The 11383-nt window shown below is 59.6% G+C and overlaps 1 long non-coding RNA gene across 3 annotated transcripts; it reads left to right on the top strand.

Moving 5' to 3' along the window:
- The first annotated feature begins 8683 nt into the window (after window positions 1-8683).
- LOC115501142 lies at window positions 8684-10671 on the top strand. 3 transcript variants are annotated; one of them, XR_003964737.2, is made up of 4 exons: window positions 9236-9326; window positions 9606-9713; window positions 10296-10390; window positions 10633-10671. It is a non-coding gene; the product is annotated as an uncharacterized LOC115501142 (long non-coding RNA). The 3 variants fall into 3 exon arrangements; XR_003964738.1 differs by lacking the exons at window positions 9236-9326; window positions 10633-10671 and adding an exon at window positions 8684-8801 and having other exon boundaries at window positions 10296-10414; XR_003964736.2 differs by lacking the exon at window positions 10633-10671 and having other exon boundaries at window positions 10296-10414.
- The last annotated feature ends 712 nt before the right edge of the window (window positions 10672-11383 follow it).

Below are 11383 nucleotides of genomic sequence, written 5' to 3'. Positions count from 1 at the left end.
GCGTGTGGGCACGGGTCCACACTGCCGGGCTTTCTTGGGTTTCTTACAAGCTATTTACTCAGCCCAGGGTGAGCATCACCGCCCGGGAGAACTAACACCTAAGATTATGTGTTGGCGGTGTTGGGCTGGGAGCCTGGCCAGGATCCACAAGCGGCCTTATTTCTGGGATATTCTCCCCATTTAATGAGCGGACCCCTTCCTGTGGGCGACCGTGCGGCACGTCAGCAGGGGCCAAGGCTTGCAGCCTAGATTAACACACACTTCACTCCCTGGAGACCCTGTGCCCCAGGGGACCTTTATGCTTCTTAGGCTCCAGTGTCCCACATTCCCAGCTGTGTCTCAGCAGCGAGTGGCGAAGGGAAATACACTCGCCCTTTGCAGAGTCTGGGGGACTCTGCTTCCCTCTTTGCACCTCATGCCCCTGCCTGCCTCCTGGACCGCCAGTGGTGGTCACTCACTGAGCCCTGGAAGGCCTTCGTCCCTTGGGGCGCCCTGGGGACCGCTGATGTCCTCCCTGGAAACATCATTACCTGTGGTTGTCTTGCCCCGACGAGGTGGCCCTGAGGGCCTGCTTAGGGTCACGCGGGACAAGCCTGTGTGGATTTGGAGACCCTCTGGAAGAGGGTTCTGGAGAGATGCAGGACCGGGTGGGTGGCCCACAGCCAGGGTTCCGAGCTGGTGTCCCCGGGCAGGGACAGCAGAGGATTCTGAGGGTCGGCACTTCGTGCACGCTGGGTGTGGGAATAACAGACCCAAGACCGAGGGCAGAAAGGTCAGGAAAGTAAGATGGCGGAGGTGGGCCCAATATCAGTACTCTCCTGTGGCAGAATGTTCCAGAAATCGAGTGGGCTTCCTCACCCAGTACTGGGCCCCTGTGGCTGGGTGCTCCTCTCAGGAATGCAGACAACTTCTGCAGGGGTGCTGAAGCGCAGAGGGGAGGGGCGTTGATCAGCTCAGGTAACTGACTAGCCAGGGTTCCGGAAAGTCTCATCCTTCCAGAGGAGCAGCCAACGGGAGGCGCCCCCGGCAGGCTCTGGGCACAGGGGCCCCGGAGCGGTTGCTGGGCCGCATGTCTCTGGGTGCAGATCCCACGGGGGAATGGGCCTCCTCTAAGCTTCACCTTGCCAAATTTGGCAGACCAGGAGGTGAATTCCCAAATCAGGGACAGCAAGCCAGTGTGAGGGACAAACCGGACCAGGCTTTGGTGAGGGGGAGACCAGGTGGGAAAGACCAGTCCCCGAGTCACCTCAGGTCACCTTCGGATGGCCTGTACCCGGAGGGCCCACGGCACCTGGGGAAAGCCCTCGGGCCCAGGCGGACCTTGGAGAGGCCTCCGGCTAGGCTGGCCAGGGGACTACTTGTTCCCAGAACACTGCCTGCCCCAAAGGCCGTTCACCCCGGACGGTCAGGCCGGGCCAGGGGGCAGGTCTCCAGCCCAGGAGCCAGCGGCGAGGGGTGAGAGATGCCAGCGGAAAGGCCCTGTTTGTGCCTCCGCTCGCTCGGGCTGCCTGAGGCCCGAGGCTGCGGGTGCTCTGAGACGTGGGCCTAAAGGTGGGTGAGTGCACGGCGCTGGGACAGGGGCTTCGCCCCGAAGCGTGAGAGCTTCTCTTCCCAGCTCGTGCACACTCAGGGGGAGGGTCCCACATGTTGGCCTTGGAGGCTCCCACCTACCCAGGGCGGATGCAGGGATACAGCAGAGGACCAGGAGAGCTGACTGGGCCGTAACAAGGGCAGGGCTCGGTGCCGAATGAAAATGCTGGGTCCCTGCTTCGGAAAGTACTGAGACTTCTCAGATGAGGACTGCCGAGCATTAAGCCCAGCGCAGGGTGCTTCTGAGCGTGGGGCACCTACGTGGGTCATATCCTCTGAAGCCAGCCCTGCAGCAGAGGGAGGAAGCGAAGAAAAGTCCACGGTGAGGGGAGCAAGGATGTTATAATGGGCATCTTAGGTGCACACATGGTACATGCAAAGGCCCTGTGGCCACACGCCAAGGGCTATAGCGAGAGCCCTGGAGTCTACCTCCCTTTACATCCTGGGTCTCAGTTAAACCTCTAAATAACCCCATGAGATAGATGCCAATAGCCCCAGCTTAAAGAAGTGGGGTTCAGAGAAGTGGGGGGTCCTGCCCAAGGACACTCGGCTGGCAGACATTGGAATCCAAAGGCAGGCCCAACGGCTGTCTCAGACCACCCTGGCCGTGCCCTGACGTGGCTCCCCTCTCAGTGCCATGGGGCCCAAATCCTGGCTCCCCCTGCATGGGTTCAAATCCCAGCTCTGGCCCCACTTAAAGCTCCGGCCAGTCACTCTCCGGCCTTCGGTCTCTTCCTCCGCAAGATGGATATTGTGTTAATAGGCCTTCACCCTCTACAGGATTATTTCTCACACTATACACAGAATGCCGAGAACGGCACGGGACACGGAAAAGCCCCAGATACGTGTCCTCCATCAACGCATCTTGGCTCTTACTTGCTGCCCCCCCCTGCCCCAGTGCCACCCACCTCCCCACCCCGCCCCCGCCCCTCCGGTTCTAAGTCTTGCCCACCACCCAGGAAGCAGACCTTGTCCACCTGCCGGAAGCCAGGCCACCAGGCAGCGCGTGCAGGACTCCACGGCCCAGGTCACACACACACACACACACACACACACACACACATTTTCTCTGCTCACTCTCACCGTGCAGTGGGGCGGCTTTGGCCAAGTGGGAAGCCGGGCTGCGAAGGTCTCCCTCTAGTGGCCCCAGAGACAATGGCTGCTGCCACGGTTTCTGACCCCGCAGGAAGGAGTGGGGACCTTGCTCCTGTGCTGAGCGACAGCAGAGTCCTAAGGGGCCCCCCACTCCCAGCCAGGCCCGGACACCTGCCTTCTGTTCATTCACATGTGAGCGGCGGGAACCGAGCTCTGGCCTGCGGCCGCCCAAGCCAGAGGCTCGAATCTCAGGGCGGGATGACAAGGTTGGGGATCTCAAGGCAGCGGGGTCCCAGGCTGGGAGGAGTAAAACTAGCCCCCCCTCAGGTGCTGAGTGCCGCCCCAGGGCGCGGACCACTCCCAGAGCTGGCAGAGGGGGCGGTGGGCACAGCGGGCAAGGGGTCCCGCGGCTCTCGATGTCCAGGCAGAGGAGAAAGGCAGCCCAGGAGAAAGGGAAGGTGCAGGAAAGGCCCAGAAGCAGGAAGCTGCGAGCAGGGTTTGGAACCCTGGGCAGTGGGGCTTTGCTGAAAGGTAGGGGCGTGGGGGCAGGGTAGAAAGAGAGCACGTTGGTGGGGTGAGCTACCACCACGTGGAGTGGGCGTGCGATGAGCGGACGACGGCTTTGCCCCTGTTGTGTCACGAGAGTGCCCGTGGCCCTCCGCAATGACCGATTCCAAGGAACGGTTCCCCAGCCTGTGGCTCTGGACTCGGCGGGAAAGAGGCCAGAGAACCCGGATGATCACACGCAGTCCAGGGGCGCCTGGGTGGCTCAGCCGGCTAAGCACCTGACTCCAGCCCAGGTCACGATCCTGCGCTTTGTAGGTTCGAGCCCCGCGTCGGGCTCTGGGCGGACAGCTCAGAGCCCGCTTCGGATTCCGTGTCTCCCTCTCTCGCTGTCCCTCCCCCGCTGGCACTCTGTCTCTCTGTCTCCCCAAAATAAGTAAACATTAAAAAAAATGTTTTTTTAAAGAAAAAAGGAAAAAAAACCAAGCAGTCCAGTTAATGCTGAGATCACGTCCGGCCCCTTCCCGGGCTCCCTGTGGCATCATCTAATTGCCAGGGCAGGTTGCAGGCCGGAGACTCTGAGCTGGGGCGCGGGGGTGGTCTGGAGTGAGCTGGGCACCCCAGATTCCGGGTCGGGAGGTGCTGGTGCACTGCGAGATACAGCAGACTGCGGGGCAGGGGCCTCGGGGGGCACCCGAGGCTAGCTGAGTTGGGAGGGAACTATCCGACCTCCGTGAGTCCCACGCTGTCCGGGCTCCTGGTCCCACCTGGGAGACGAGGCAGTCTGTTCCCAGCCTGCTGGGAAAGCGCGGAAGTGAGGCCTCCCCCAGGGCTGGGAACCCACTTCACGGCCACGTGTCCCGTGTGCTTCCCTTCGCCTCTCTGAGGCCAGGTTTCCCCACAGCCAAATGGGACCGAGAAAGCCCACGGGTTCCTTGTGGCTTTCTCTTCTCTTCTCCCTCTTCTTCTTTTTTTTTTTTTTTAATTGTGGTAGAACACACATACTGTACCGCTTGCCATTTGAACCATTTTTGAGTGTTTCGATTCGGTAGCATTAAGCACATTCATGCTGTTGTGCAACCGTGACCGTCACCCGTTCCCAGAACTTCGGCATCTTCCCGAACTCAGTCTCTGTCGCCATTAAACACCCACGCCCCCTCGCCCTTCCCCCAGCCCCTGGCGCCCCATCCCTCCGAACGGGACCCCTCCAGACACCTCAGTAAGTGGAACCCTGCGGTATTTGGTATTTGTCCTTTCGCGACTGGCTTCTGTCACTGAGCGCCTGGTCCTCGGGATTCATCCACAGGTGTCAGGATTTCCATTCTCCTTAAGACCCGGTGCTATTCCGTTGTGTGCACGGACCTCATGATGCCCCAGGGGCACCTCCCACCTGACTCTATCCTCAGGGCTGGTTCCTCTCGGGCTTTCCCGTCTTCACTCCCAACTGGCAACAGCAACAGACCGTAATAAGAATAACGAGGATGCTACTATAGTGGGTTGAATTGACCCTCCCCCCAAATAGGCCCACCCACAACCTACGAAAGTGATCTCGTTGGAGAAAAGGGTCTGCGGGGGATGCAATTCAGTTAAGGATCTTTAAGGAGATTATCCTGGATTAGGATGCGCCCTAAATCCAATGACCGGTGTCCTTATGAGGGACAGGGGAAATGACTGCCACGGAGACACAGAGAGAGACCTGAGACCACAGAGTCAGGGCTTGGAGCCGTGGAGCTCCGAGCCAAGGAGTGCGTGGGCCACCAGATGCTGGAAGAGGCAGGAAGGATTCTCCCCTAGAGACTTTGGAGGGAGCACGGTCCTGCCCACACCGTGGTTTCTGACTTCTGGCCTCCAAAACCGTGAGAGAATCAACTTCTGTTGGTGGTTTGTCCCCGCGGCCCCAGGAAAACAACACGAGGCCCATCCAGAGAGAGGTCACTGCACGCACTCATGGCCAACCCCTCTCCAGCCATTTTCTCTTCCCATTTCCCAGACTAGTAGGCTCTGACCTGGGAACCAACTAGCTCCCCAGGCAGCTGAGTCCCAGTGACCTTGACTTCTGGGCTGAGCTCCTCACCAGCCCCCCCCCCCCCAGCAGGGGAGCGGCGCAGAGAGCCCACTTTTTCCGAGAAGAGTGTTTGATGTGTTTTACAGGCATTCTGTTATTATGCTTATTATTTACGGTCAGCTTTAGGGACATAAACTTGCCGCTGAATTGTTGGGAGTAAATTTTATTTTCATGGCTCTCAAACACAAACAAACAAAAATAATCAGCCCATTAGTAGCTGAATATTGCCATAATTCTGTGGGATATAAACTTTACTGCCATCGTAACTGTAAAATACCAAGAACCCGCTGCAGCAAGGTTATTGGGAATAAATGTCACTGTGGGGCCCCAAACACAGACAACAATTCCACGCTGGCTGCAAAGGGGTCTCACACTCGTGAGTTAGGCAATCCTCAAGCATGACACTCGGGTACTATTCACAAGCTGTGTGGGGTTGTTGGGAATCCAGTCTACCCCTTCTGATAACACACAAATAAAACAGATGATTCCCTTTGTAGTTACGTTTTCAATCAGCAGGCTGACCAGAATTTTTTATTGCGACCGTAAACCTATAAGATGCAAAAAGAAGAAACCGTCTCGGCTCCGGGAAAGATGGAATGATAAAAACATACAGCTTGAATTGCAAGAAGTCTCTGGGATGGATGGGACTAGGGGTGTCAGATGCGATGCGAGAAGCTCCGTTATTTTGAATGTCTGATGAATAAGGAATAATTTTCAGGATAAGTATACCCCACCTGTAGCATGGATATACTTATACTAAACAGATAGCATGGATAAACTTATACTGTACTTATAGTATACTATACTATATACTATACTAAACCATGTCCCCCCCCCCCGCCCCCTGCTTGGAGTGAGGAGAGGTGAGGGGTGCTTAGAGAGTGTTCACGTAGCCTTGACGTTGACTGTTCACGTACAAAGGTGAAGGAGAAGAGAATAGGCGCGACTTCTTTGTTTTGTTTGGTGTTTTTTTGGTTTTTGGTTTTTTGGGGGCGATAGGGGATTTACGTGCGCATTTCGGTGAGGCCTCGGGGACTCTGGGGGAAGTGGGGGGTATGCTAATTGCTGTTTTACGAACGGGGAGCTGAAGTAGCTGGGACATAGTCACACAGCTAAATAGGAATCCGGGCCACGGGCAGAACCCGGTCCTTCCCCTTCCTCTGCGGGGCAAGGTCACAGAGCGGGCAAGGTCACAGAGTGCTTGCAAGGGCGCTTCTCTCAGCTCTGCAGAGTTTGCTAACTCAGGAGGCTACACCTCCAGTCCTTAAAAGCTTTGCAGAAAGCCCGGCTTAGAACCAGCCTCTGAGCCCCCCACCCGCACCCCTGGGGGAAATGAGCCCCCCAACTCTGAGAGCTAGGGCTTGCTTTGGTTCTAAAGCTGCACCATCGTGGGGGCGGGTGGGGGGTGCCTGGCTGGCTGGGTCAGCGGAGCACGCGACTCCTGATCTCGGGGTTGTGAATCGGAGCCCCACCTTGGGTGTAGAGGTGACTTAAAAATAAAATCTTAGCAACAAAAAAAAAAGTTGCACCGTTCTCTCGGATCGGCCTTGCTTCCCGAGCCTGTAGCAAAGGGACTTTTTTTTGGCTGTGAAGAAATCCACCTTCCAAGGTAGCTCTGTTCCTCCGCCTTCCAACAGGAGGAAGTTGGCCGAGGGGAGCCCCAGGGACCCCTGGAGTAGCCCCCACCCCAAGGGGGCTCTCGGGATGAGCCCCCAGGCAACAGTTTAAATAGCCCTCTTCCCTGCTACTGCCCGACCTGGGGTTTTGGCAGAGTTTGGGCGGCGGCCGTGGGTGCGCACAGGCGCCCTGGAGACCCCTGGGGTCTGTTGAGCGGGGCCAAGAGCCCGGTGTCCCCTGGGACCTGCCACCCTTCCCACTTCCCATGTCAGGTGGTGCCCACAGGACATGCGGGTCTTCGTTTCTGCTTTTTGTTTTTTCTTAATGCAAATAAGGTGAAAATGTAATTGTGTTCCCCAAATACACGCAGAAGCAGCCGCTTCACGGCAGGCTTCCGGGGACGGGGGGGGGGGGGGTCCCTGCATCTCCCGGCCACGTGGTGGTCCCCAGCTCCGCCTCATGGGCTCCGGGGTGACCTGTGAGCCCAGCCGAGCGCGGGGTGCCCCCCAGGCCCTCCCCGCCTGCCTCTCACCTCGCTGGAGCCTCAGGCCCCCTCGCAGTTCCCAGAGCATCACCCAGGACCGTTGTCCCCCAGGTTTTCTTCGCGGCTCCCGCCTCGCTGCCTGGCTTCACTGCCTTCACGAGGACCATCTTTTGAATTCTGTAATCCACCCGCCCCTCGCCTCATCCCCCTAACCCGGCTCGCCTCATTCCTTCAAAACACCGTCAACCTGACACCCCCTGTCGTGCGGGTGTTTCCCTGCTGGACTGCGGGGAGGAGGGGGCCCAGAACAGCGCCCACTCTTGATGGGCACGGAGCAAAGCGTTGCTGCAAAACAAACAAACAAACAGTGAATGAAGGAGGGAAGGACCCAGTTTGCTTTACAGTAGCGACCTCTGGACGTGGCGCCTGGACGTCACCCTTTATTCTGCAGTGCGGGGCCGTCATCGTTGACCCGTGCACCCCTTTGCCTGTTCCTGTCTTCCCATCGGGATGAAGTCCTCTGAAAGCAGCATCCCCCTCGCAGAGCCGATGGGCCGGAGACCCTGCGTGCAGTGGGTGCCCCGGGGTCCCTCCCGCTGCTGAAGGACAACAGGTTCTCCAACAGGGACAGGGCTTCTCACCCGGAGAGGGGGTGACCGCCTGCGGGGGGGGGGCGCTCATCTACATGTGTCTGCGCGACGCTCTGTGTAACTGCCTTTCCCAGCGGGAGTTCAGAGACCACAGTTTGCAGCCCCGCCCTCCCTTCTGGCTCCTGGAGCTTGGCGCCCAGGGGAATCAGAGAAGGCCTTTCTTACATCACCCCCCGCCCCCCGCACCTGGGCAGGGGCAGGGTGGGTCCACAGCCAAGACGAGGGTGCTCACAGCAGCTCCTGGGGCTGGGCAAGGCTTGCAAGGCCAGCCAGAGGGCAAAGGGGCCGCTCTGGGGCCCCTGGAGAAGCGGGAGAGCCTGGCCCCTGTCCCTGGCCACACTGGGCCTGGGAGAGCGGGCACAGAGGGGACTGGCCCCTGAGACCCCGCAGGGCTGGCCCTGAAGCACAGAGGGCAGACGTCCGCCCTGGGGTGGGGGGTGCTCCTGGGGGACCATCTCCACCCCCCCGCCCCCCCAAGGCCGGTCTCCAGGAGGCCAGGTCTCAGGGTGGAGCTTCTGGCCACAGAGAGGGTGGTGATGGAGGCCCCAGATACCGGGCCTTCCTTCCTCTTTCTGGGAAAAGAGGGGGCCGCCCTGTAGGCCCTGGGAACCTGCCCAAAGTCCTCCACACCCCCCCTCCCTGCACCTGAGTGACTGGGCAAGGGCAAGGAGCCCCAGATCCCAGGAAAGCTGGGGGAGGGGAAGGGAGGCAGGGAGGAAGTGTCCTTTCAGCCTCAGCCGGCAACCTCAGCCCTGCGCGCCCCCCCCACCCCCGCCGTGCCAGCTATAGAGTGAAGGTGAGCAGTGTCCCAGGAAGCTTTGGAGGAGATCCTGTCCACCTGCCCAGAGAAATTCTGTCTCCCCTCATGCCTGGCAGGCCCTTGGAGGGAGGCCTCCTCGGGGGCCCCCCGCCCCACCCAAGGCGGGTGGGGAACACTTTTCCCCAGAGCCACCCGGCAGGTGTGGGGCTGCGGGCAGGCACCTGTTCGCTCCAAGCCTGGCTGGGAAGGTGTCTGGGTGGAGGCCGGGCTAGGGAAGGGGGGCATTGGGTGTCCCCCAAATCCTCGGCAGGGTGAACCACCCGGGGCGGGAGCCCCCGCCTGCGAGCGGCCCTGCTGTACCTGGACAGGTGCGCTGGCCCAGCTTTTCAGTTGGCAGAGGGCCAGCAGAGAGGAGTGGGGGCGGGGAGCAGGTGGGAGACAGCTGAGGGGAGGGGCTGGGCCCTGGAGGCAGAAGCTGGCACCCCACCCCATTCCGTCATTACCTCTGTCGTTACGGGAAGGGACGAGGGCCTCCTGGGGTCTCAGCAGCGCTGCCTGCTGGTAAGTCCCTTCCCCAGTGGCCCCTCCACCTCCCACAGGCCCGCTGTGCCCTGCCCACCACCGGGGCCCCATTGCCAGCTACAGGTGGCCTCTGTGCCACAGGGGTGGGTGGGGTGGGCATCCACGACCCACTGGCTCTGCCCTCTTCTGGGGGCCTCCTCCGTGCCCCGGTGCTAAGGGCCACGGGGGGGGGGGGAGAAACACAGACCCCTGTTGGGGGAGGGGGGCTGGGGCGCGGGGCACTGAGCAGGCAGGAAATCTGTTTCCATCTGACCACAGATCCGAAGTCTCTGAGCACCTCAAGAAAGGTTCAATACCGTGCCCCGGGCGCTTGGGCCAGGCTGACAAGCAGAGTTTTCACGGAAATCAGCTCAGCAGAGAGCAGGGGTACAGAGGCTTCCTTCTCAACCCTCCTTCCCCGGGGGGGGAAGGAAGCGCGTATGTTAGATGCCACAGCCCCCCTCTTGGCCACGAGCTCTCCTTTCCAAGTTGCCATCAGCCTCCAAACACCTCATCCTGGGACAGAAGTGGGTCTCAGGCCCCTCCTCCCCCAGCCAGGTCTTGGGGTCCCCTCCCCACACCAGCTCCCGAAGTCGGGCTAACGGAGAGGGCAGGCCGACCCCGGCAGGGACCCGGGGACCCAGCGGCCAGTTCTGGGTTCGGCTGTGCAGCTGTTGGAGGGAGTCCGGGCGTCCCCGCGGAAGGGTGTGCTGAGGTCGCTATAACAGACTGCCGCGAGCCGGGGGGCTGACAACAAGAGAAATTTATTCTGTCCCGGTTCTGGAGGCCGGGGATCCGAAGTGAAGGTGTGGGCGGGGCCGGGCTCCCTCCTTGCCCCTTCCAGCTCCTTCCAGCTCCTGGAGCACCAGTCTGTCCCTGGGCTTGTGGCCTTGTCCCTGAAAGTCTCCACCCTCACGTGGCTCCTCCTCTGGGTCTGTGCCGCAAATCTCCCCCTCCTTTCTCTTACAGGGGACACCACTGGAGAGTCCCGGATGACTCCCGTGAGATCCTTAGCTTAATTACACCTGCGAAGACTCTGTTTCCAAACAAGGCCTCAGTCACAGGTTCTGGGGTTTAAGAGACGGTCATGGGGCGCCTGGGGGGGGGGCTCAGTGGGTTAAGCGTCCAGCTTCGGTTCAGGTCATGATCTCACAGTTCATGAGTTCGAGCCCCGCGTCGGGCTCTGTGCTGACGGCTCAGAGCCTGGAGCCCGCTTCGGATTCTGTGTCTCCCTCTCTCTCTGCCCCTCCCCTGCTCGTGCTCTGTCTCTATCTCAAAAATAAACATTAAAAAACTTTTTTTTTAGGGGCGCCTGGGTGGCTCAGTCGGTTGGGCGTCCGACTTCAGCTCAGGTCATGATCTCACAGCTCGTGAGTTTGAGCCCCGCATCAGGCTCTGTGCCAACAACTCAGAGCCTGGAGCCTGTTTCAGATTCTGTGTCTCCCTCTCTCTGCCCCTCCCCTGCTCATGCTCTGTCTCTCTCTGCCTCAAAAATAAATAAAAACATCAAAAAACAATTAAAAAACAAAACTTTTTATTTATTTATTTATTTTTTTTTTAATTTTTTTTTTTCCACGTTTATTTATTTTTGGGACAGAGAGAGACAGAGCATGAACGGGGGAGGGGCAGAGAGAGAGGGAGACACAGAATCGGAAACAGGCTCCAGGCTCTGAGCCATCAGCCCAGAGCCCGACGCGGGGCTCGAACTCACGGACCGTGAGATCGTGACCTGGCTGAAGTCGGACACTTAACCGACTGCGCCACCCAGGCGCCCCAAAACTTTTTTTTTAAAGAGGTGGTCCTGTCTTTTGGAGGCCACCATTCACTCGGGGGTTCCCACGGTGGCCTTTTGGGATTCCCTCCACGCATGTGCCCGCAGGCTCCTTCCGCCAAGGGTCCACCCGTCACACACTCAGCAGCAGGGTCGCGGCCTGGGGTCCGGCTGGTTCGTCCAGCAGGACGGAGCGGGGCTGGGTGCAGAGCGTTCAGCAGCTGGCGCTGTTCCAAAGTCCGCTCTCTCCTCTGGGCCCAGCCCTTCCAGCAGCAGGTGTGGCTCT

Source organism: Lynx canadensis, chromosome E1 (assembly GCF_007474595.2).
Source record: "Lynx canadensis isolate LIC74 chromosome E1, mLynCan4.pri.v2, whole genome shotgun sequence".
Lineage (NCBI taxonomy): Eukaryota > Metazoa > Chordata > Mammalia > Carnivora > Felidae > Lynx > Lynx canadensis.
This window is presented reverse-complemented; position numbering and strand designations above follow the sequence as displayed.